Source organism: Pan paniscus, chromosome 22 (genome assembly GCF_029289425.2).
Source record: "Pan paniscus chromosome 22, NHGRI_mPanPan1-v2.0_pri, whole genome shotgun sequence".
NCBI classification, from domain to species: Eukaryota; Metazoa; Chordata; class Mammalia; order Primates; family Hominidae; genus Pan; species Pan paniscus.
The window spans coordinates 47795304-47821591 of NC_073271.2; positions in this window are offsets into that span (position 1 = coordinate 47795304).

Genomic DNA, 26288 nt, shown 5'->3' on the forward strand with positions numbered 1-26288 from the left:
TATAGAGATAACGGTGTAGATATTTCCATGTTTGTACAGATGGCGGTGTAGATATTTCCATCTATACACAGATGGCCGTGTAGATATTTCCATGTTTATACAGATGGCGGCATAGATATTTCCATATTTATACAGATGTCTGTGTAGATATTTCCATGGGTATACAGATGGTATTGTAGGTATTTCCATGTTTATACAGATGGTGGTGTAGATATTTCCATGTTTATTCAGATGACTGTGTAGTTATTTCCATGTTTTTACAGATGGCAGTGTAGATATTTCAATGTTTATAGAGATGGCGCTGTAGATGTTTCCATGTTTATACAGATAACGGTGGAGATATTTCCATGTTTATACAGACAGCAGTGGAGATATTTCCATGTTTATACACATAGCCGTGTACATATTTCCATGTTTATAGAGACAGTGGTGTCGGTATTTCCATGTTTATACAGACAGCGGTGCAGATATTTCCATGTTTATACAGATGCCTATGCAGATATCTCCATATTTATACAGAGGGCTGTGTAGATATTTCTATGTTTATACAGATGGCTGTGTAGATATTTCCATGTTCCTACACATGACTGTGTAGGTATTTCCAAGTTTATACAGATGGCTTTGTAGATATTTCCATGTCTATAGAGATAGCGGTGCAGATATTTCCATGTTTATACAGATAGCGGTGTATATATTTCCATCTTTATACAGATCGTGATGTAGATATTTCCATGTTTATACAGATACCGGTGTAGATATTTCCATGTTTATACAGACCACAGTGTAGATATTTCCATGTTTATAGAGATAGCAGTGTAGATATTTCCAAGTTGGTACAGATGGCGGTGTTGATGTTTCCATCTATACACAGATTGCCGTGTAGGTAGTTCCATGTGTATACAGATGGCATTGTAGATATTTCCATGTTTATACAGATGGTGGTGTAGATATTTCCATGTTTACACAGATGACTGTATAGGTATTTCCATGTTTATACAGATGGCGGTGTAGGTATTTCCATGTTTATAGATATAGCGGTGTAGATATTTCCATATTTATACAGATAACGGTGTAGAAATTTCCATGTTTATACAGATAGCGGTGTAAATATTTCCATGTTCATACAGATCACAGTGTAGATATTTCCTTGTTTATACAAATAGCGGTGTAGTTATTTCCATGTTTATACAGATAGCGTTGTAGATATTTCCATGTATATACAGATGGCTGTGTAGATATTTCCATGTTTATACAGATGGCTTTGTAGATATTTCCATGTTTATACAGATGACTTTGTAGGTATTTCCATGTTTATACAGATGGCAGTGTAGATATTTCCATGTTTATAGAGATAGCTGTGTAGATATTTCCATGTTTATACAGATCGCGGTGTAGATATTTCCATGTTTATACAGATCGCGGTGTAGATATTTCCATGTTTATACAGATCGCGGTGTAGATACTTCCATGTTTATACAGATAGCGGTGTAGATATTTCCATGTTTTTACAGATATCGGTGTAGATATTTCCATGTTTACACAGATTGCGGTGTACGTATTTCCATCTTTCTACAGATGGCATTGTAGATATTTCCATGTTTATACAGATGGCGGTGTAGATATTTCCATGTTTATACAGATAGCGGTGTATATATTTCCATGTTTATAGAGATAGCGGTGAAGGTATTTCCATGTTTATAAACATAGCGGTGTAGATATTTCCATGTTTATATAGATGGCGTTGTAGATATTTCCATGTTTATACCGATAGCGGTGTTGGTATTTCCATGTTTATACAGATAGCGATGTAGATATTTCCATGTTTATACAGCTCGCGGTGCAGATATTTATATCTTTATACAGATGGCTTTGTAGATATTTCCTTATTCACACAGATGGCGGTGTAGTTGTTTCCGTGTTTATGCAGATGGCGGAGTAGTTAGTTCCATGTTTATGGGGATGGCAGTGTAGATATTTTCATGTTTATAGAGATGGCGGTGTAGATATTTCCATGTTTATAGAGATAGCAGTGTAGATAATTACATGTTTATACAGATGGCGGTGTAGATATTTCCATGTGTATACAGATGGCATTGTAGATATTTCCATGTTTATACAGATGACTGTATAGGTATTTCCATGTTTTTACAGATGGCAGTGCAGATATTTCCATGTTTATACAGATGGTGGTGTAGATCTTTCCATGTTTACACAGATGACTGTATAGGTATTTCCATGTTTATACAGATGGCGGTGTAGGTATTTCCATGTTTATAGATATAGCGGTGTAGATATTTCCATATTTATACAGATAATGGTGTAGAAATTTCCATGTTTATACAGATAGCGGTGTAAATATTTCCATGTTCATACAGTTCACAGTGTAGATATTTCCTTGTTTATACAAATAGCGGTGTAGTTATTTCCATGTTTATACAGATAGCGTTGTAGATATTTCCATGTATATACAGATGGCTGTGTAGATATTTCCATGTTTATACAGATGGCTTTGTAGATATTTCCATGTTTATACAGATGACTTTGTAGGTATTTCCATGTTTATACAGATGGCAGTGTAGATATTTCCATGTTTATAGAGATAGCTGAGTAGATATTTCCATGTTTATACAGATCGCGGTGTAGATATTTCCATGTTTATACAGATCGCGGTGTAGATATTTCCATGTTTATACAGATCGCGGTGTAGATACTTCCATGTTTATACAGATAGCGGTGTAGATATTTCCATGTTTTTACAGATATCGGTGTAGATATTTCCATGTTTACACAGATTGCGGTGTACGTATTTCCATCTTTCTACAGATGGCATTGTAGATATTTCCATGTTTATACAGATGGCGGTGTAGATATTTCCATGTTTATACAGATAGCGGTGTATATATTTCCATGTTTATAGAGATAGCGGTGAAGGTATTTCCATGTTTATAGACATAGCGGTGTAGATATTTCCATGTTTATATAGATGGCGTTGTAGATATTTCCATGTTTATACCGATAGCGGTGTTGGTATTTCCATGTTTATACAGATAGCGATGTAGATATTTCCATGTTTATACAGCTCGCGGTGCAGATATTTATATCTTTATACAGATGGCTTTGTAGATATTTCCTTATTCACACAGATGGCGGTGTAGTTGTTTCCGTGTTTATGCAGATGGCGGAGTAGTTAGTTCCATGTTTATGGGGATGGCAGTGTAGATATTTTCATGTTTATAGAGATGGCGGTGTAGATATTTCCATGTTTATAGAGATAGCAGTGTAGATATTTACATGTTTATACAGATGGCGGTGTAGATATTTCCATGTGTATACAGATGGCATTGTAGATATTTCCATGTTTATACAGATGACTGTATAGGTATTTCCATGTTTTTACAGATGGCAGTGCAGATATTTCCATGTTTATAGAGATAACGGTGTAGATATTTCCATGTTTGTACAGATGGCGGTGTAGATATTTCCATCTATACACAGATGGCCGTGTAGATATTTCCATGTTTATACAGATGGCGGCATAGATATTTCCATATTTATACAGATGTCTGTGTAGATATTTCCATGGGTATACAGATGGTATTGTAGGTATTTCCATGTTTATACAGATGGTGGTGTAGATATTTCCATGTTTATTCAGATGACTGTGTAGATATTTCCATGTTTTTACAGATGGCAGTGTAGATATTTCAATGTTTATAGAGATGGCGCTGTAGATGTTTCCATGTTTATACAGATAACGGTGGAGATATTTCGATGTTTATACAGACTGCAGTGGAGATATTTCCATGTTTATACACATAGCCGTGTACATATTTCCATGTTTATAGAGACAGCGGTGTCGGTATTTCCATGTTTATACAGACAGCGGTGCAGATATTTCCATGTTTATACAGATGCCTATGCAGATATCTCCATATTTATACAGAGGGCTGTGTAGATATTTCTATGTTTATACAGATGGCTGTGTAGATATTTCCATGTTCCTACACATGACTGTGTAGGTATTTCCAAGTTTATACAGATGGCTTTGTAGATATTTCCATGTCTATAGAGATAGCGGTGCAGATATTTCCATGTTTATACAGATAGCGGTGTATATATTTCCATCTTTATACAGATCGTGATGTAGATATTTCCATGTTTATACAGATACCGGTGTAGATATTTCCATGTTTATACAGACCACAGTGTAGATATTTCCATGTTTATAGAGATAGCAGTGTAGATATTTCCAAGTTGGTACAGATGGCGGTGTTGATGTTTCCATCTATACACAGATTGCCGTGTAGGTAGTTCCATGTGTATACAGATGGCATTGTAGATATTTCCATGTTTATACAGATGGTGGTGTAGATATTTCCATGTTTACACAGATGACTGTATAGGTATTTCCATGTTTATACAGATGGCGGTGTAGGTATTTCCATGTTTATAGATATAGCGGTGTAGATATTTCCATATTTATACAGATAACGGTGTAGAAATTTCCATGTTTATACAGATAGCGGTGTAAATATTTCCATGTTCATACAGATCACAGTGTAGATATTTCCTTGTTTATACAAATAGCGGTGTAGTTATTTCCATGTTTATACAGATAGCGTTGTAGATATTTCCATGTATATACAGATGGCTGTGTAGATATTTCCATGTTTATACAGATGGCTTTGTAGATATTTCCATGTTTATACAGATGACTTTGTAGGTATTTCCATGTTTATACAGATGGCAGTGTAGATATTTCCATGTTTATAGAGATAGCTGTGTAGATATTTCCATGTTTATACAGATCGCGGTGTAGATATTTCCATGTTTATACAGATCGCGGTGTAGATATTTCCATGTTTATACAGATCGCGGTGTAGATACTTCCATGTTTATACAGATAGCGGTGTAGATATTTCCATGTTTTTACAGATATCGGTGTAGATATTTCCATGTTTACACTGATTGCGGTGTACGTATTTCCATCTTTCTACAGATGGCATTGTAGATATTTCCATGTTTATACAGATGGCGGTGTAGATATTTCCATGTTTATACAGATAGCGGTGTATATATTTCCATGTTTATAGAGATAGCGGTGAAGGTATTTCCATGTTTATGGACATAGCGGTGTAGATATTTCCATGTTTATATAGATGGCGTTGTAGATATTTCCATGTTTATACCGATAGCGGTGTTTGTATTTCCATGTTTATACAGATAGCGATGTAGATATTTCCATGTTTATACAGCTCGCGGTGCAGATATTTATATCTTTATACAGATGGCTTTGTAGATATTTCCTTATTCACACAGATGGCGGTGTAGTTGTTTCCGTGTTTATGCAGATGGCGGAGTAGTTAGTTCCATGTTTATGGGGATGGCAGTGTAGATATTTTCATGTTTATAGAGATGGCGGTGTAGATATTTCCATGTTTATAGAGATAGCAGTGTAGATATTTACATGTTTATACAGATGGCGGTGTAGATATTTCCATGTGTATACAGATGGCATTGTAGATATTTCCATGTTTATACAGATGACTGTATAGGTATTTCCATGTTTTTACAGATGGCAGTGCAGATATTTCCATGTTTATAGAGATAACGGTGTAGATATTTCCATGTTTGTACAGATGGCGGTGTAGATATTTCCATCTATACACAGATGGCCGTGTAGATATTTCCATGTTTATACAGATGGCGGCATAGATATTTCCATATTTATACAGATGTCTGTGTAGATATTTCCATGGGTATACAGATGGTATTGTAGGTATTTCCATGTTTATACAGATGGTGGTGTAGATATTTCCATGTTTATTCAGATGACTGTGTAGTTATTTCCATGTTTTTACAGATGGCAGTGTAGATATTTCAATGTTTATAGAGATGGCGCTGTAGATGTTTCCATGTTTATACAGATAACGGTGGAGATATTTCCATGTTTATACAGACAGCAGTGGAGATATTTCCATGTTTATACACATAGCCGTGTACATATTTCCATGTTTATAGAGACAGCGGTGTCGGTATTTCCATGTTTATACAGACAGCGGTGCAGATATTTCCATGTTTATACAGATGCCTATGCAGATATCTCCATATTTATACAGAGGGCTGTGTAGATATTTCTATGTTTATACAGATGGCTGTGTAGATATTTCCATGTTCCTACACATGACTGTGTAGGTATTTCCAAGTTTATACAGATGGCTTTGTAGATATTTCCATGTCTATAGAGATAGCGGTGCAGATATTTCCATGTTTATACAGATAGCGGTGTATATATTTCCATCTTTATACAGATCGTGATGTAGATATTTCCATGTTTATACAGATACCGGTGTAGATATTTCCATGTTTATACAGACCACAGTGTAGATATTTCCATGTTTATAGAGATAGCAGTGTAGATATTTCCAAGTTGGTACAGATGGCGGTGTTGATGTTTCCATCTATACACAGATTGCCGTGTAGGTAGTTCCATGTGTATACAGATGGCATTGTAGATATTTCCATGTTTATACAGATGGTGGTGTAGATATTTCCATGTTTACACAGATGACTGTATAGGTATTTCCATGTTTATACAGATGGCGGTGTAGGTATTTCCATGTTTATAGATATAGCGGTGTAGATATTTCCATATTTATACAGATAACGGTGTAGAAATTTCCATGTTTATACAGATAGCGGTGTAAATATTTCCATGTTCATACAGATCACAGTGTAGATATTTCCTTGTTTATACAAATAGCGGTGTAGTTATTTCCATGTTTATACAGATAGCGTTGTAGATATTTCCATGTATATACAGATGGCTGTGTAGATATTTCCATGTTTATACAGATGGCTTTGTAGATATTTCCATGTTTATACAGATGACTTTGTAGGTATTTCCATGTTTATACAGATGGCAGTGTAGATATTTCCATGTTTATAGAGATAGCTGAGTAGATATTTCCATGTTTATACAGATCGCGGTGTAGATATTTCCATGTTTATACAGATCGCGGTGTAGATATTTCCATGTTTATACAGATCGCGGTGTAGATACTTCCATGTTTATACAGATAGCGGTGTAGATATTTCCATGTTTTTACAGATATCGGTGTAGATATTTCCATGTTTACACAGATTGCGGTGTACCTATTTCCATCTTTCTACAGATGGCATTGTAGATATTTCCATGTTTATACAGATGGCGGTGTAGATATTTCCATGTTTATACAGATAGCGGTGTATATATTTCCATGTTTATAGAGATAGCGGTGAAGGTATTTCCATGTTTATAGACATAGCGGTGTAGATATTTCCATGTTTATATAGATGGCGTTGTAGATATTTCCATGTTTATACCGATAGCGGTGTTGGTATTTCCATGTTTATACAGATAGCGATGTAGATATTTCCATGTTTATACAGCTCGCGGTGCAGATATTTATATCTTTATACAGATGGCTTTGTAGATATTTCCTTATTCACACAGATGGCGGTGTAGTTGTTTCCGTGTTTATGCAGATGGCGGAGTAGTTAGTTCCATGTTTATGGGGATGGCAGTGTAGATATTTTCATGTTTATAGAGATGGCGGTGTAGATATTTCCATGTTTATAGAGATAGCAGTGTAGATATTTACATGTTTATACAGATGGCGGTGTAGATATTTCCATGTGTATACAGATGGCATTGTAGATATTTCCATGTTTATACAGATGACTGTATAGGTATTTCCATGTTTTTACAGATGGCAGTGCAGATATTTCCATGTTTATAGAGATAACGGTGTAGATATTTCCATGTTTGTACAGATGGCGGTGTAGATATTTCCATCTATACACAGATGGCCGTGTAGATATTTCCATGTTTATACAGATGGCGGCATAGATATTTCCATATTTATACAGATGTCTGTGTAGATATTTCCATGGGTATACAGATGGTATTGTAGGTATTTCCATGTTTATACAGATGGTGGTGTAGATATTTCCATGTTTATTCAGATGACTGTGTAGTTATTTCCATGTTTTTACAGATGGCAGTGTAGATATTTCAATGTTTATAGAGATGGCGCTGTAGATGTTTCCATGTTTATACAGATAACGGTGGAGATATTTCCATGTTTATACAGACAGCAGTGGAGATATTTCCATGTTTATACACATAGCCGTGTACATATTTCCATGTTTATAGAGACAGCGGTGTCGGTATTTCCATGTTTATACAGACAGCGGTGCAGATATTTCCATGTTTATACAGATGCCTATGCAGATATCTCCATATTTATACAGAGGGCTGTGTAGATATTTCTATGTTTATACAGATGGCTGTGTAGATATTTCCATGTTCCTACACATGACTGTGTAGGTATTTCCAAGTTTATACAGATGGCTTTGTAGATATTTCCATGTCTATAGAGATAGCGGTGCAGATATTTCCATGTTTATACAGATAGCGGTGTATATATTTCCATCTTTATACAGATCGTGATGTAGATATTTCCATGTTTATACAGATACCGGTGTAGATATTTCCATGTTTATACAGACCACAGTGTAGATATTTCCATGTTTATAGAGATAGCAGTGTAGATATTTCCAAGTTGGTACAGATGGCGGTGTTGATGTTTCCATCTATACACAGATTGCCGTGTAGGTAGTTCCATGTGTATACAGATGGCATTGTAGATATTTCCATGTTTATACAGATGGTGGTGTAGATATTTCCATGTTTACACAGATGACTGTATAGGTATTTCCATGTTTATACAGATGGCGGTGTAGGTATTTCCATGTTTATAGATATAGCGGTGTAGATATTTCCATATTTATACAGATAACGGTGTAGAAATTTCCATGTTTATACAGATAGCGGTGTAAATATTTCCATGTTCATACAGATCACAGTGTAGATATTTCCTTGTTTATACAAATAGCGGTGTAGTTATTTCCATGTTTATACAGATAGCGTTGTAGATATTTCCATGTATATACAGATGGCTGTGTAGATATTTCCATGTTTATACAGATGGCTTTGTAGATATTTCCATGTTTATACAGATGACTTTGTAGGTATTTCCATGTTTATACAGATGGCAGTGTAGATATTTCCATGTTTATAGAGATAGCTGTGTAGATATTTCCATGTTTATACAGATCGCGGTGTAGATATTTCCATGTTTATACAGATCGCGGTGTAGATATTTCCATGTTTATACAGATCGCGGTGTAGATACTTCCATGTTTATACAGATAGCGGTGTAGATATTTCCATGTTTTTACAGATATCGGTGTAGATATTTCCATGTTTACACTGATTGCGGTGTACGTATTTCCATCTTTCTACAGATGGCATTGTAGATATTTCCATGTTTATACAGATGGCGGTGTAGATATTTCCATGTTTATACAGATAGCGGTGTATATATTTCCATGTTTATAGAGATAGCGGTGAAGGTATTTCCATGTTTATAAACATAGCGGTGTAGATATTTCCATGTTTATATAGATGGCGTTGTAGATATTTCCATGTTTATACCGATAGCGGTGTTGGTATTTCCATGTTTATACAGATAGCGATGTAGATATTTCCATGTTTATACAGCTCGCGGTGCAGATATTTATATCTTTATACAGATGGCTTTGTAGATATTTCCTTATTCACACAGATGGCGGTGTAGTTGTTTCCGTGTTTATGCAGATGGCGGAGTAGTTAGTTCCATGTTTATGGGGATGGCAGTGTAGATATTTTCATGTTTATAGAGATGGCGGTGTAGATATTTCCATGTTTATAGAGATAGCAGTGTAGATAATTACATGTTTATACAGATGGCGGTGTAGATATTTCCATGTGTATACAGATGGCATTGTAGATATTTCCATGTTTATACAGATGACTGTATAGGTATTTCCATGTTTTTACAGATGGCAGTGCAGATATTTCCATGTTTATACAGATGGTGGTGTAGATCTTTCCATGTTTACACAGATGACTGTATAGGTATTTCCATGTTTATACAGATGGCGGTGTAGGTATTTCCATGTTTATAGATATAGCGGTGTAGATATTTCCATATTTATACAGATAATGGTGTAGAAATTTCCATGTTTATACAGATAGCGGTGTAAATATTTCCATGTTCATACAGATCACAGTGTAGATATTTCCTTGTTTATACAAATAGCGGTGTAGTTATTTCCATGTTTATACAGATAGCGTTGTAGATATTTCCATGTATATACAGATGGCTGTGTAGATATTTCCATGTTTATACAGATGGCTTTGTAGATATTTCCATGTTTATACAGATGACTTTGTAGGTATTTCCATGTTTATACAGATGGCAGTGTAGATATTTCCATGTTTATAGAGATAGCTGAGTAGATATTTCCATGTTTATACAGATCGCGGTGTAGATATTTCCATGTTTATACAGATCGCGGTGTAGATATTTCCATGTTTATACAGATCGCGGTGTAGATACTTCCATGTTTATACAGATAGCGGTGTAGATATTTCCATGTTTTTACAGATATCGGTGTAGATATTTCCATGTTTACACAGATTGCGGTGTACGTATTTCCATCTTTCTACAGATGGCATTGTAGATATTTCCATGTTTATACAGATGGCGGTGTACATATTTCCATGTTTATACAGATAGCGGTGTATATATTTCCATGTTTATAGAGATAGCGGTGAAGGTATTTCCATGTTTATAGACATAGCGGTGTAGATATTTCCATGTTTATATAGATGGCGTTGTAGATATTTCCATGTTTATACCGATAGCGGTGTTGGTATTTCCATGTTTATACAGATAGCGATGTAGATATTTCCATGTTTATACAGCTCGCGGTGCAGATATTTATATCTTTATACAGATGGCTTTGTAGATATTTCCTTATTCACACAGATGGCGGTGTAGTTGTTTCCGTGTTTATGCAGATGGCGGAGTAGTTAGTTCCATGTTTATGGGGATGGCAGTGTAGATATTTTCATGTTTATAGAGATGGCGGTGTAGATATTTCCATGTTTATAGAGATAGCAGTGTAGATATTTACATGTTTATACAGATGGCGGTGTAGATATTTCCATGTGTATACAGATGGCATTGTAGATATTTCCATGTTTATACAGATGACTGTATAGGTATTTCCATGTTTTTACAGATGGCAGTGCAGATATTTCCATGTTTATAGAGATAACGGTGTAGATATTTCCATGTTTGTACAGATGGCGGTGTAGATATTTCCATCTATACACAGATGGCCGTGTAGATATTTCCATGTTTATACAGATGGCGGCATAGATATTTCCATATTTATACAGATGTCTGTGTAGATATTTCCATGGGTATACAGATGGTATTGTAGGTATTTCCATGTTTATACAGATGGTGGTGTAGATATTTCCATGTTTATTCAGATGACTGTGTAGATATTTCCATGTTTTTACAGATGGCAGTGTAGATATTTCAATGTTTATAGAGATGGCGCTGTAGATGTTTCCATGTTTATACAGATAACGGTGGAGATATTTCCATGTTTATACAGACAGCAGTGGAGATATTTCCATGTTTATACACATAGCCGTGTACATATTTCCATGTTTATAGAGACAGCGGTGTCGGTATTTCCATGTTTATACAGACAGCGGTGCAGATATTTCCATGTTTATACAGATGCCTATGCAGATATCTCCATATTTATACAGAGGGCTGTGTAGATATTTCTATGTTTATACAGATGGCTGTGTAGATATTTCCATGTTCCTACACATGACTGTGTAGGTATTTCCAAGTTTATACAGATGGCTTTGTAGATATTTCCATGTCTATAGAGATAGCGGTGCAGATATTTCCATGTTTATACAGATAGCGGTGTATATATTTCCATCTTTATACAGATCGTGATGTAGATATTTCCATGTTTATACAGATACCGGTGTAGATATTTCCATGTTTATACAGACCACAGTGTAGATATTTCCATGTTTATAGAGATAGCAGTGTAGATATTTCCAAGTTGGTACAGATGGCGGTGTTGATGTTTCCATCTATACACAGATTGCCGTGTAGGTAGTTCCATGTGTATACAGATGGCATTGTAGATATTTCCATGTTTATACAGATGGTGGTGTAGATATTTCCATGTTTACACAGATGACTGTATAGGTATTTCCATGTTTATACAGATGGCGGTGTAGGTATTTCCATGTTTATAGATATAGCGGTGTAGATATTTCCATATTTATACAGATAACGGTGTAGAAATTTCCATGTTTATACAGATAGCGGTGTAAATATTTCCATGTTCATACAGATCACAGTGTAGATATTTCCTTGTTTATACAAATAGCGGTGTAGTTATTTCCATGTTTATACAGATAGCGTTGTAGATATTTCCATGTATATACAGATGGCTGTGTAGATATTTCCATGTTTATACAGATGGCTTTGTAGATATTTCCATGTTTATACAGATGACTTTGTAGGTATTTCCATGTTTATACAGATGGCAGTGTAGATATTTCCATGTTTATAGAGATAGCTGTGTAGATATTTCCATGTTTATACAGATCGCGGTGTAGATATTTCCATGTTTATACAGATCGCGGTGTAGATATTTCCATGTTTATACAGATCGCGGTGTAGATACTTCCATGTTTATACAGATAGCGGTGTAGATATTTCCATGTTTTTACAGATATCGGTGTAGATATTTCCATGTTTACACTGATTGCGGTGTATGTATTTCCATCTTTCTACAGATGGCATTGTAGATATTTCCATGTTTATACAGATGGCGGTGTAGATATTTCCATGTTTATACAGATAGCGGTGTATATATTTCCATGTTTATAGAGATAGCGGTGAAGGTATTTCCATGTTTATGGACATAGCGGTGTAGATATTTCCATGTTTATATAGATGGCGTTGTAGATATTTCCATGTTTATACCGATAGCGGTGTTGGTATTTCCATGTTTATACAGATAGCGATGTAGATATTTCCATGTTTATACAGCTCGCGGTGCAGATATTTATATCTTTATACAGATGGCTTTGTAGATATTTCCTTATTCACACAGATGGCGGTGTAGTTGTTTCCGTGTTTATGCAGATGGCGGAGTAGTTAGTTCCATGTTTATGGGGATGGCAGTGTAGATATTTTCATGTTTATAGAGATGGCGGTGTAGATATTTCCATGTTTATAGAGATAGCAGTGTAGATAATTACATGTTTATACAGATGGCGGTGTAGATATTTCCATGTGTATACAGATGGCATTGTAGATATTTCCATGTTTATACAGATGACTGTATAGGTATTTCCATGTTTTTACAGATGGCAGTGCAGATATTTCCATGTTTATAGAGATAGCGGTGTAGATATTTCCATGTTTGTACAGATGGCGGTGTAGATATTTCCATCTAAACACGGATGGCCGTGTAGATATTTCCATGTTTATACAGATGGCGGCATAGATATTTCCATATTTATACAGATGTCTGTGTAGATATTTCCATGGGTATACAGATGGTATTGTAGGTATTTCCATGTTTATACAGATGGTGATGTAGATATTTCCATGTTTATTCAGATGACTGTGTAGATATTTCCATGTTTTTACAGATGGCAGTGTAGATATTTCAATGTTTATAGAGATGGCGCTGTAGATGTTTCCATGTTTATACAGATAACGGTGCAGATATTTCCATGTTTATACAGACAGCAGTGGAGATATTTCCATGTTTATACACATAGCCGTGTACATATTTCCATGTTTATAGAGACAGCGGTGTCGGTATTTCCATGTTTATACAGACAGCGGTGCAGATATTTCCATGTTTATACAGATGCCTATGCAGATATCTCCATATTTATAAAGAGGGCTGTGTAGATATTTCTATGTTTATACAGATGGCTGTGTAGATATTTCCATGTTCCTACACATGACTGTGTAGGTATTTCCAAGTTTATACAGATGGCTTTGTAGATATTTCCATGTCTATAGAGATAGCGGTGCAGATATTTCCATGTTTATACAGATAGCGGTGTATATATTTCCATCTTTATACAGATCGTGATGTAGATATTTCCATGTTTATACAGATACCGGTGTAGATATTTCCATGTTTATACAGACCACAGTGTAGATATTTCCATGTTTATAGAGATAGCAGTGTAGATATTTCCAAGTTGGTACAGATGGCGGTGTTGATGTTTCCATCTATACACAGATTGCCGTGTAGGTAGTTCTATGTGTATACAGATGGCATTGTAGATATTTCCATGTTTATACAGATGGTGGTGTAGATATTTCCATGTTTACACAGATGACTGTATAGGTATTTCCATGTTTATACAGATGGCGGTGTAGGTATTTCCATGTTTATAGATATAGCGGTGTAGATATTTCCATATTTATACAGATAACGGTGTAGAAATTTCCATGTTTATACAGATAGCGGTGCAAATATTTCCATGTTCATACAGATCACAGTGTAGATATCTCCTTGTTTATACAAATAGCGGTGTAGTTATTTCCATGTTTATACAGATAGCGTTGTAGATATTTCCATGTATATACAGATGGCTGTGTAGATATTTCCATGTTTATACAGATGGTGGTGTAGATATTTCCATGTTTATACAGATGACTTTGTAGGTATTTCCATGTTTATACAGATGGCAGTGTAGATATTTCCATGTTTATAGAGATAGCTGTGTAGATATTTCCATGTTTATACAGATCGCGGTGTAGATATTTCCATGTTTATACAGATCGTGGTGTAGATACTTCCATGTTTATACAGATAGCGGTGTAGATATTTCCATGTTTTTACAGATATCTGTGTAGATATTTCCATGTTTACACAGATTGCGGTGTACGTATTTCCATCTTTCTACAGATGGCATTGTAGATATTTCCATGTTTATACAGATGGCGGTGTAGATATTTCCATGTTTATACAGATAGCGGTGTATATATTTCCATGTTTATAGAGATAGCAGTGAAGGTATTTCCATGTTTATAGACATAGCGGTGTAGATATTTCCATGTTTATATAGATGGCGTTGTAGATATTTCCATGTTTATACCGATAGCGGTGTTGGTATTTCCATGTTTATACAGATAGCGATGTAGATATTTCCATGTTTATGCAGCTCGCGGTGCAGATATTTATATCTTTATACAGATGGCTTTGTAGATATTTCCTTATTCACACAGATGGCGGTGTAGTTGTTTCCGTGTTTATGCAGATGGCGGAGTAGTTAGTTCCATGTTTATGGGGATGGCAGTGTAGATATTTTCATGTTTATAGAGATGGAGGTGTAGGTATTTCCATGTTTATAGAGATAGCAGTGTAGATATTTCCAAGTTGGTACAGATGGCGGTGTTGATGTTTCCATCTATACACAGATTGCCGTGTAGGTAGTTCCATGTGTATACAGATGGCATTGTAGATATTTCCATGTTTATACAGATGGTGGTGTAGATATTTCCATGTTTACACAGATGACTGTATAGGTATTTCCATGTTTATACAGATGGCGGTGTAGGTATTTCCATGTTTATAGATATAGCGGTGTAGATATTTCCATATTTATACAGATAACGGTGTAGAAATTTCCATGTTTATACAGATAGCGGTGTAAATATTTCCATGTTCATACAGATCACAGTGTAGATATTTCCTTGTTTATACAAATAGCGGTGTAGTTATTTCCATGTTTATACCGATAGCGTTGTAGATATTTCCATGTATATACAGATGGCTGTGTAGATATTTCCATGTTTATACAGATGGCTTTGTAGATATTTCCATGTTTATACAGATGACTTTGTAGGTATTTCCATGTTTATACAGATGGCAGTGTAGATATTTCCATGTTTATAGAGATAGCTGTGTAGATATTTCCATGTTTATACAGATCGCGGTGTAGATATTTCCATGTTTATACAGATCGCGGTGTAGATATTTCCAAGTTTATACAGATCGCGGTGTAGATACTTCCATGTTTATACAGATAGCGGTGTAGATATTTCCATGTTTTTACAGATATCGGTGTAGATATTTCCATGTTTACACAGATTGCGGTGTACGTATTTCCATCTTTCTACAGATGGCATTGTAGATATTTCCATGTTTATACAGATGGCGGTGTAGATATTTCCATGTTTATACAGATAGCGGTGTATATATTTCCATGTTTATAGAGATAGCGGTGAAGGTATTTCCATGTTTATAGACATAGCGGTGTAGATATTTCCATGTTTATATAGATGGCGTTGTAGATATTTCCATGTTTATACCGATAGCGGTGTTGGTATTTCCATGTTTATACAGATAGCGATGTAGATATTTCCATGTTTATACAGCTCGCGGTGCAGATATTTATCTTTATACAGATGGCTTTGTAGATAATTCCTTATTCACACAGATGGCGGTATAGTTGTTTCCGTGTTTATGCAGATGGCGGAGTAGTTAGTTCCACGTTTATGGGGATGGCAGTGTAGATATTTTCATGTTTATAGAGATGGCGGTGTAGATATTTCCATGTTTATAGAGATAGCAGTGTAGATATTTACATGTTTATACAGATGGCGGTGTAGATATTTCCATGTGTATACAGATGGCATTGTAGATATTTCCATGTTTATACAGATGACTGTATAGGTATTTCCATGTTTTTACAGATGGCAGTGCAGATATTTCCATGTTTATAGAGATAGCGGTGTAGATATTTCCATGTTTGTACAGATGGCGGTGTAGATATTTCCATCTATACACAGATGGCCGTGTAGATATTTCCATGTTTATACAGATGGCGGCATAGATATTTCCATATTTATACAGATGTCTGTGTAGATATTTCCATGGGTATACAGATGGTATTGTAGGTATTTCCATGTTTATACAGATGGTGGTGTAGATATTTCCATGTTTATTCAGATGACTGTGTAGATATTTCCATGTTTTTACAGATGGCAGTGTAGATATTTCAATGTTTATAGAGATGGCGCTGTAGATGTTTCCATGTTTATACAGATAACGGTGGAGATATTTCGATGTTTATACAGACTGCAGTGGAGATATTTCCATGTTTATACACATAGCCGTGTACATATTTCCATGTTTATAGAGACAGCGGTGTCGGTATTTCCATGTTTATACAGACAGCGGTGCAGATATTTCCATGTTTATACAGATGCCTATGCAGATATCTCCATATTTATACAGAGGGCTGTGTAGATATTTCTATGTTTATACAGATGGCTGTGTAGATATTTCCATGTTCCTACACATGACTGTGTAGGTATTTCCAAGTTTATACAGATGGCTTTGTAGATATTTCCATGTCTATAGAGATAGCGGTGCAGATATTTCCATGTTTATACAGATAGCGGTGTATATATTTCCATCTTTATACAGATCGTGATGTAGATATTTCCATGTTTATACAGATACCGGTGTAGATATTTCCATGTTTATACAGACCACAGTGTAGATATTTCCATGTTTATAGAGATAGCAGTGTAGATATTTCCAAGTTGGTACAGATGGCGGTGTTGATGTTTCCATCTATACACAGATTGCCGTGTAGGTAGTTCCATGTGTATACAGATGGCATTGTAGATATTTCCATGTTTATACAGATGGTGGTGTAGATATTTCCATGTTTACACAGATGACTGTATAGGTATTTCCATGTTTATACAGATGGCGGTGTAGGTATTTCCATGTTTATAGATATAGCGGTGTAGATATTTCCATATTTATACAGATAACGGTGTAGAAATTTCCATGTTTATACAGATAGCGGTGTAAATATTTCCATGTTCATACAGATCACAGTGTAGATATTTCCTTGTTTATACAAATAGCGGTGTAGTTATTTCCATGTTTATACCGATAGCGTTGTAGATATTTCCATGTATATACAGATGGCTGTGTAGATATTTCCATGTTTATACAGATGGCTTTGTAGATATTTCCATGTTTATACAGATGACTTTGTAGGTATTTCCATGTTTATACAGATGGCAGTGTAGATATTTCCATGTTTATAGAGATAGCTGTGTAGATATTTCCATGTTTATAGAGATAGCTGTGTAGATATTTCCATGTTTATACAGATCGCGGTGTAGATATTTCCATGTTTATACAGATCGCGGTGTAGATATTTCCATGTTTATACAGATAGCGGTGTAGATATTTCCATGTTTTTACTGATATCGGTGTAGATATTTCCATGTTTACACAGATTGCGGTGTACGTATTTCCATCTTTCTACAGATGGCATTGTAGATATTTCCATGTTTATACAGATGGCGGTGTAGATATTTCCATGTTTATACAGATAGCGGTGTATATATTTCCATGTTTATAGAGATAGCGGTGAAGGTATTTCCATGTTTATGGACATAGCGGTGTAGATATTTCCATGTTTATATAGATGGCGTTGTAGATATTTCCATGTTTATACCGATAGCGGTGTTGGTATTTCCATGTTTATACAGATAGCGATGTAGATATTTCCATGTTTATACAGCTCGCGGTGCAGATATTTATATCTTTATACAGATGGCTTTGTAGATATTTCCTTATTCACACAGATGGCGATGTAGTTGTTTCCGTGTTTATGCAGATGGCGGAGTAGTTAGTTCCATGTTTAAGCTGATGGCAGTGTAGATATTTTCATGTTTATAGAGATGGCGGTGTAGATATTTCCATGTTTATAGAGATAGCAGTGTAGATATTTACATGTTTATACAGATGGCGCTGTAGATATTTCCATGTGTATACAGATATCATTGTAGATATTTCCATGTTTATACAGATGACTGTATAGGTATTTCCATGTTTTTACACATGGAAGTGCAGATATTTCCATGTTTATAGAGATAGCGGTGTAGATATTTCCATGTTTGTACAGATGGCGGTGTAGATATTTCCATCTATATACGGATGGCCGTGTAGATATTTCCATGTTTATACAGATGGCGGCATAGATATTTCCATATTTATACAGATGTCTGTGTAGATATTTCCATGGGTATACAGATGGTATTGAAGGTATTTCCATGTTTATACAGATGGTGGTGTAGATATTTCCATGTTTATTCAGATGACTGTGTAGATATTTCCATGTTTTTACAGATGGCAGTGTAGATATTTCAATGTTTATAGAGATGGCGCTGTAGATGTTTCCATGTTTATACAGATAATGGTGCAGATATTTCCATGTTTATACAGACAGCAGTGGAGATATTTCCATGTTTATACACATAGCCGTGTACATATTTCCATGTTTATAGAGACAGCGGTGTCGGTATTTCCATGTTTATACAGACAGCGGTGCAGATATTTCCATGTTTATACAGATGCCTATGCAGATATCTCCATATTTATACAGAGGGCTGTGTAGATATTTCTATGTTTATACAGATGGCTGTGTAGATATTTCCATGTTCCTACACATGACTGTGTAGGTATTTCCAAGTTTATACAGATGGCTTTGTAGATATTTCCATGTCTATAGAGATAGCGGTGCAGATATTTCCATGTTTATACAGATAGCGGTGTATATATTTCCATCTTTATACAGATCGTGATGTAGATATTTCCATGTTTATACAGATACCGGTGTAGATATTTCCATGTTTATACAGACCACAGTGTAGATATTTCCATGTTTATAGAGATAGCAGTGTAGATATTTCCAAGTTGGTACAGATGGCGGTGTTGATGTTTCCATCTATACACAGATTGCCGTGTAGGTAGTTCCATGTGTATACAGATGGCATTGTAGATATTTCCATGTTTATACAGATGGTGGTGTAGATATTTCCATGTTTACACAGATGACTGTATAGGTATTTCCATGTTTATACAGATGGCGGTGTAGGTATTTCCATGTTTATAGATATAGCGGTGTAGATATTTCCATATTTATACAGATAACGGTGTAGAAATTTCCATGTTTATACAGATAGCGGTGTAAATATTTCCATGTTCATACAGATCACAGTGTAGATATTTCCTTGTTTATACAAATAGCGGTGTAGTTATTTCCATGTTTATACAGATAGCGTTGTAGATATTTCCATGTATATACAGATGGCTGTGTAGATATTTCCATGTTTATACAGATGGCTTTGTAGATATTTCCATGTTTATACAGATGACTTTGTAGGTATTTCCATGTTTATACAGATGGCAGTGTAGATATTTCCATGTTTATAGAGATAGCTGTGTAGATATTTCCATGTTTATACAGATCGCGGTGTAGATATTTCCATGTTTATACAGATCGCGGTGTAGATATTTCCATGTTTATACAGATCGCGGTGTAGATACTTCCATGTTTATACAGATAGCGGTGTAGATATTTCCATGTTTTTACAGATATCGGTGTAGATATTTCCATGTTTACACTGATTGCGGTGTACGTATTTCCATCTTTCTACAGATGGCATTGTAGATATTTCCATGTTTATACAGATGGCGGTGTAGATATTTCCATGTTTATACAGATAGCGGTGTATATATTTCCATGTTTATAGAGATAGCGGTGAAGGTATTTCCATGTTTATAGACATAGCGGTGTAGATATTTCCATGTTTATATAGATGGCGTTGTAGATATTTCCATGTTTATACCGATAGCGGTGTTGGTATTTCCATGTTTATACAGATAGCGATGTAGATATTTCCATGTTTATACAGCTCGCGGTGCAGATATTTATATCTTTATACAGATGGCTTTGTAGATATTTCCTTATTCACACAGATGGCGGTGTAGTTGTTTCCGTGTTTATGCAGATGGCGGAGTAGTTAGTTCCATGTTTATGGGGATGGCAGTGTAGATATTTTCATGTTTATAGAGATGGCGGTGTAGATATTTCCATGTTTATAGAGATAGCAGTGTAGATAATTACATGTTTATACAGTTGGCGGTGTAGATATTTGCATGTGTATACAGATGGCATTGTAGATATTTCCATGTTTATACAGATGACTGTATAGGTATTTCCATGTTTTTACAGATGGCAGTGCAGATATTTCCATGTTTATAGAGATAGCGGTGTAGATATTTCCATGTTTGTACAGATGGCGGTGTAGATATTTCCATCTATACACGGATGGCCGTGTAGATATTTCCATGTTTATACAGATGGCGGCATAGATATTTCCATATTTATACAGATGTCTGTGTAGATATTTCCATGGGTATACAGATGGCATTGTAGATATTTCCATGTTTATACAGATGGTGGTGTAGATATTTCCATGTTTACACAGATGACTGTATAGGTATTTCCATGTTTATACAGATGGCGGTGTAGGTATTTCCATGTTTATAGATATAGCGGTGTAGATATTTCCATATTTATACAGATAACGGTGTAGAAATTTCCATGTTTATACAGATAGCGGTGCAAATATTTCCATGTTCATACAGATCACAGTGTAGATATCTCCTTGTTTATACAAATAGCGGTGTAGTTATTTCCATGTTTATACAGATAGCGTTGTAGATATTTCCATGTATATACAGATGGCTGTGTAGATATTTCCATGTTTATACAGATGGTGGTGTAGATATTTCCATGTTTACACAGATGACTGTATAGGTATTTCCATGTTTATACAGATGGCGGTGTAGGTATTTCCATGTTTATAGATATAGCGGTGTAGATATTTCCATATTTATACAGATAACGGTGTAGAAATTTCCATGTTTATACAGATAGCGGTGTAAATATTTCCATGTTCATACAGATCACAGTGTAGATATTTCCTTGTTTATACAAATAGCGGTGTAGTTATTTCCATGTTTATACAGATAGCGTTGTAGATATTTCCATGTATATACAGATGGCTGTGTAGATATTTCCATGTTTATACAGATGGCTTTGTAGATATTTCCATGTTTATACAGATGACTTTGTAGGTATTTCCATGTTTATACAGATGGCAGTGTAGATATTTCCATGTTTATAGAGATAGCTGTGTAGATATTTCCATGTTTATACAGATCGCGGTGTAGATATTTCCATGTTTATACAGATCGCGGTGTAGATACTTCCATGTTTATACAGATAGCGGTGTAGATATTTCCATGTTTTTACAGATATCGGTGTAGATATTTCCATGTTTACACAGATTGCGGTGTACGTATTTCCATCTTTCTACAGATGGCATTGTAGATATTTCCATGTTTATACAGATGGCGGTGTAGATATTTCCATGTTTATACAGATAGCGGTGTATATATTTCCATGTTTATAGAGATAGCGGTGAAGGTATTTCCATGTTTATAGACATAGCGGTGTAGATATTTCCATGTTTATATAGATGGCGTTGTAGATATTTCCATGTTTATACCGATAGCGGTGTTGGTATTTCCATGTTTATACAGATAGCGATGTAGATATTTCCATGTTTATACAGCTCGCGGTGCAGATATTTATATCTTTATACAGATGGCTTTGTAGATATTTCCTTATTCACACAGATGGCGGTGTAGTTGTTTCCGTGTTTATGCAGATGGCGGAGTAGTTAGTTCCATGTTTATGGGGATGGCAGTGTAGATATTTTCATGTTTATAGAGATGGAGGTGTAGATATTTACATGTTTATAGAGATAGCAGTGTAGATATTTACATGTTTATACAGATGGCGGTGTAGATATTTCCATGTGTATACAGATGGCATTGTAGATATTTCCATGTTTATACAGATGACTGTATAGGTATTTCCATGTTTTTACAGATGGCAGTGCAGATATTTCCATGTTTATAGAGATAGCGGTGAAGGTATTTCCATGTTTATAGACATAGCGGTGTAGATATTTCCATGTTTATATAGATGGCGTTGTAGATATTTCCATGTTTATACCGATAGCGGTGTTGGTATTTCCATGTTTATACAGATAGCGATGTAGATATTTCCATGTTTATACAGCTCGCGGTGCAGATATTTATATCTTTATACAGATGGCTTTGTAGATATTTCCTTATTCACACAGATGGCGGTGTAGTTGTTTCCGTGTTTATGCAGATGGCGGAGTAGTTAGTTCCATGTTTATGGGGATGGCAGTGTAGATATTTTCATGTTTATAGAGATGGAGGTGTAGATATTTACATGTTTATAGAGATAGCAGTGTAGATATTTACATGTTTATACAGATGGCGGTGTAGATATTTCCATGTGTATACAGATGGCATTGTAGATATTTCCATGTTTATACAGATGACTGTATAGGTATTTCCATGTTTTTACAGATGGCAGTGCAGATATTTCCATGTTTATAGAGATAGCGGTGTAGATATTTCCATGTTTATAGAGATAGCGGTGTAGATATTTCCATGTTTGTACAGATGGCGGTGTAGATATTTCCATCTATACACAGATGGCCGGGTAGATATTTCCATGTTTATACAGATGGCGGCATAGATATTTCCATATTTATACAGATGTCTGTGTAGATATTTCCATGGGTATACAGATGGTATTGTAGGTATTTCCATGTTTATACAGATGGTGGTGTAGATATTTCCATGTTTATTCAGATGACTGTGTAGATATTTCCATGTTTTTACAGATGGCAGTGTAGATATTTCAATGTTTATAGAGATGGCGCTGTAGATGTTTCCATGTTTATACAGATAACGGTGGAGATATTTCCATGTTTATACAGACAGCAGTGGAGATATTTCCATGTTTATACACATAGCCGTGTACATATTTCCATGTTTATAGAGACAGCGGTGTCGGTATTTCCATGTTTATACAGACAGCGGTGCAGATATTTCCATGTTTATACAGATGCCTATGCAGATATCTCCATATTTATACAGAGGGCTGTGTAGATATTTCTATGTTTATACAGATGGCTGTGTAGATATTTCCATGTTCCTACACATGACTGTGTAGGTATTTCCAAGTTTATACAGATGGCTTTGTAGATATTTCCATGTCTATAGAGATAGCGGTGCAGATATTTCCATGTTTATACAGATAGCGGTGTATATATTTCCATCTATATACAGATCGTGATGTAGATATTTCCATGTTTATACAGATACCGGTGTAGATATTTCCATGTTTATACAGACAACAGTGTAGATATTTCCATGTTTATAGAGATAGCAGTGTAGATATTTCCAAGTTGGTACAGATGGCGATGTTGATGTTTCCATCTATACACAGATTGCCGTGTAGGTAGTTCCATGTGTATACAGATGGCATTGTAGATATTTCCATGTTTATACAGATGGTGGTGTAGTTATTTCCATGTTTACACAGATGACTGTATAGGTAATTCCATGTTTATACAGATGGCGGTGTAGGTATTTCCATGTTTATAGATATAGCGGGGTAGATATTTCCATATTTATACAGATAACGGTGTAGAAATTTCCATGTTTATACAGATAGCGGTGTAAATATTTCCATGTTCATACAGATCACAGTGTAGATATTTCCTTGTTTATACAAATAGCGGTGTAGTTATTTCCATGTTTATACAGATAGCGTTGTAGATATTTCCATGTATATACAGATGGCTTTGTAGATATTTCCATGTTTACACAGATGGCTTTGTAGATATTTCCATGTTTATACAGATGACTTTGTAGGTATTTCCATGTTTATACAGATGGCAGTGTAGATATTTCCATGTTTATAGAGATAGCTGTGTAGATATTTCCATGTTTATACAGATCGCGGTGTAGATATTTCCATGTTTATACAGATCGCGGTGTAGATATTTCCATGTTTATACAGATGGCAGTGTAGATATTTCCATGTTTATAGAGATAGCTGTGTAGATATTTCCATGTTTATACAGATCGCGGTGTAGATATTTCCATGTTTATACAGATCGCGGTGTAGATACTTCCATGTTTATACAGATCGCGGTGTAGATACTTCCATGTTTATACAGATAGCGGTGTAGATATTTCCATGTTTTTACAGATATCGGTGTAGATATTTCCATGTTTACACAGATTGCGGTGTACGTATTTCCATCTTTCTACAGATGGCATTGTAGATATTTCCATGTTTATACAGATGGCGGTGTAGATATTTCCATGTTTATACAGATAGCGGTGTATATATTTCCATGTTTATAGAGATAGCGGTGAAGGTATTTCCATGTTTATAGACATAGCGGTGTAGATATTTCCATGTTTATATAGATGGCGTTGTAGATATTTCCATGTTTATACCGATAGCGGTGTTGGTATTTCCATGTTTATACAGATAGCGATGTAGATATTTCCATGTTTATACAGCTCGCGGTGCAGATATTTATATCTTTATACAGATGGCTTTGTAGATATTTCCTTATTCACACAGATGGTGGTATAGTTGTTTCCGTGTTTATGCAGATGGCGGAGTAGTTAGTTCCATGTTTATGGGGATGGCAGTGTAGATATTTTCATGTTTATAGAGATGGCGGTGTAGATATTGCCATGTTTATAGAGATAGCAGTGTAGATATTTACATGTTTATACAGATGGCGGTGTAGATATTTCCATGTGTATACAGATGGCATTGTAGATATTTCCATGTTTATACAGATGACTGTATAGGTATTTCCATGTTTTTACAGATGGCAGTGCAGATATTTCCATGTTTATAGAGATAGCGGTGTAGATATTTCCATGTTTGTACAGATGGCGGTGTAGATATTTCCATCTATACACAGATGGCCGTGTAGATATTTAAATGTTTATACAGATGGCGGCATAGATATTTCCATATTTATACAGATGTCTGTGTAGATATTTCCATGGGTATACAGATGGTATTGTAGGTATTTCCATGTTTATACAGATGGTGGTGTAGATATTTCCATGTTTATTCAGATGACTGTGTAGATATTTCCATGTTTTTACAGATGGCAGTGTAGATATTTCAATGTTTATAGAGATGGCGCTGTAGATGTTTCCATGTTTATACAGATAACGGTGGAGATATTTCGATGTTTATACAGACTGCAGTGGAGATATTTCCATGTTTATACACATAGCCGTGTACATATTTCCATGTTTATAGAGACAGCGGTGTCGGTATTTCCATGTTTATACAGACAGCGGTGCAGATATTTCCATGTTTATACAGATGCCTATGCAGATATCTCCATATTTATACAGAGGGCTGTGTAGATATTTCTATGTTTATACAGATGGCTGTGTAGATATTTCCATGTTCCTACACATGACTGTGTAGGTATTTCCAAGTTTATACAGATGGCTTTGTA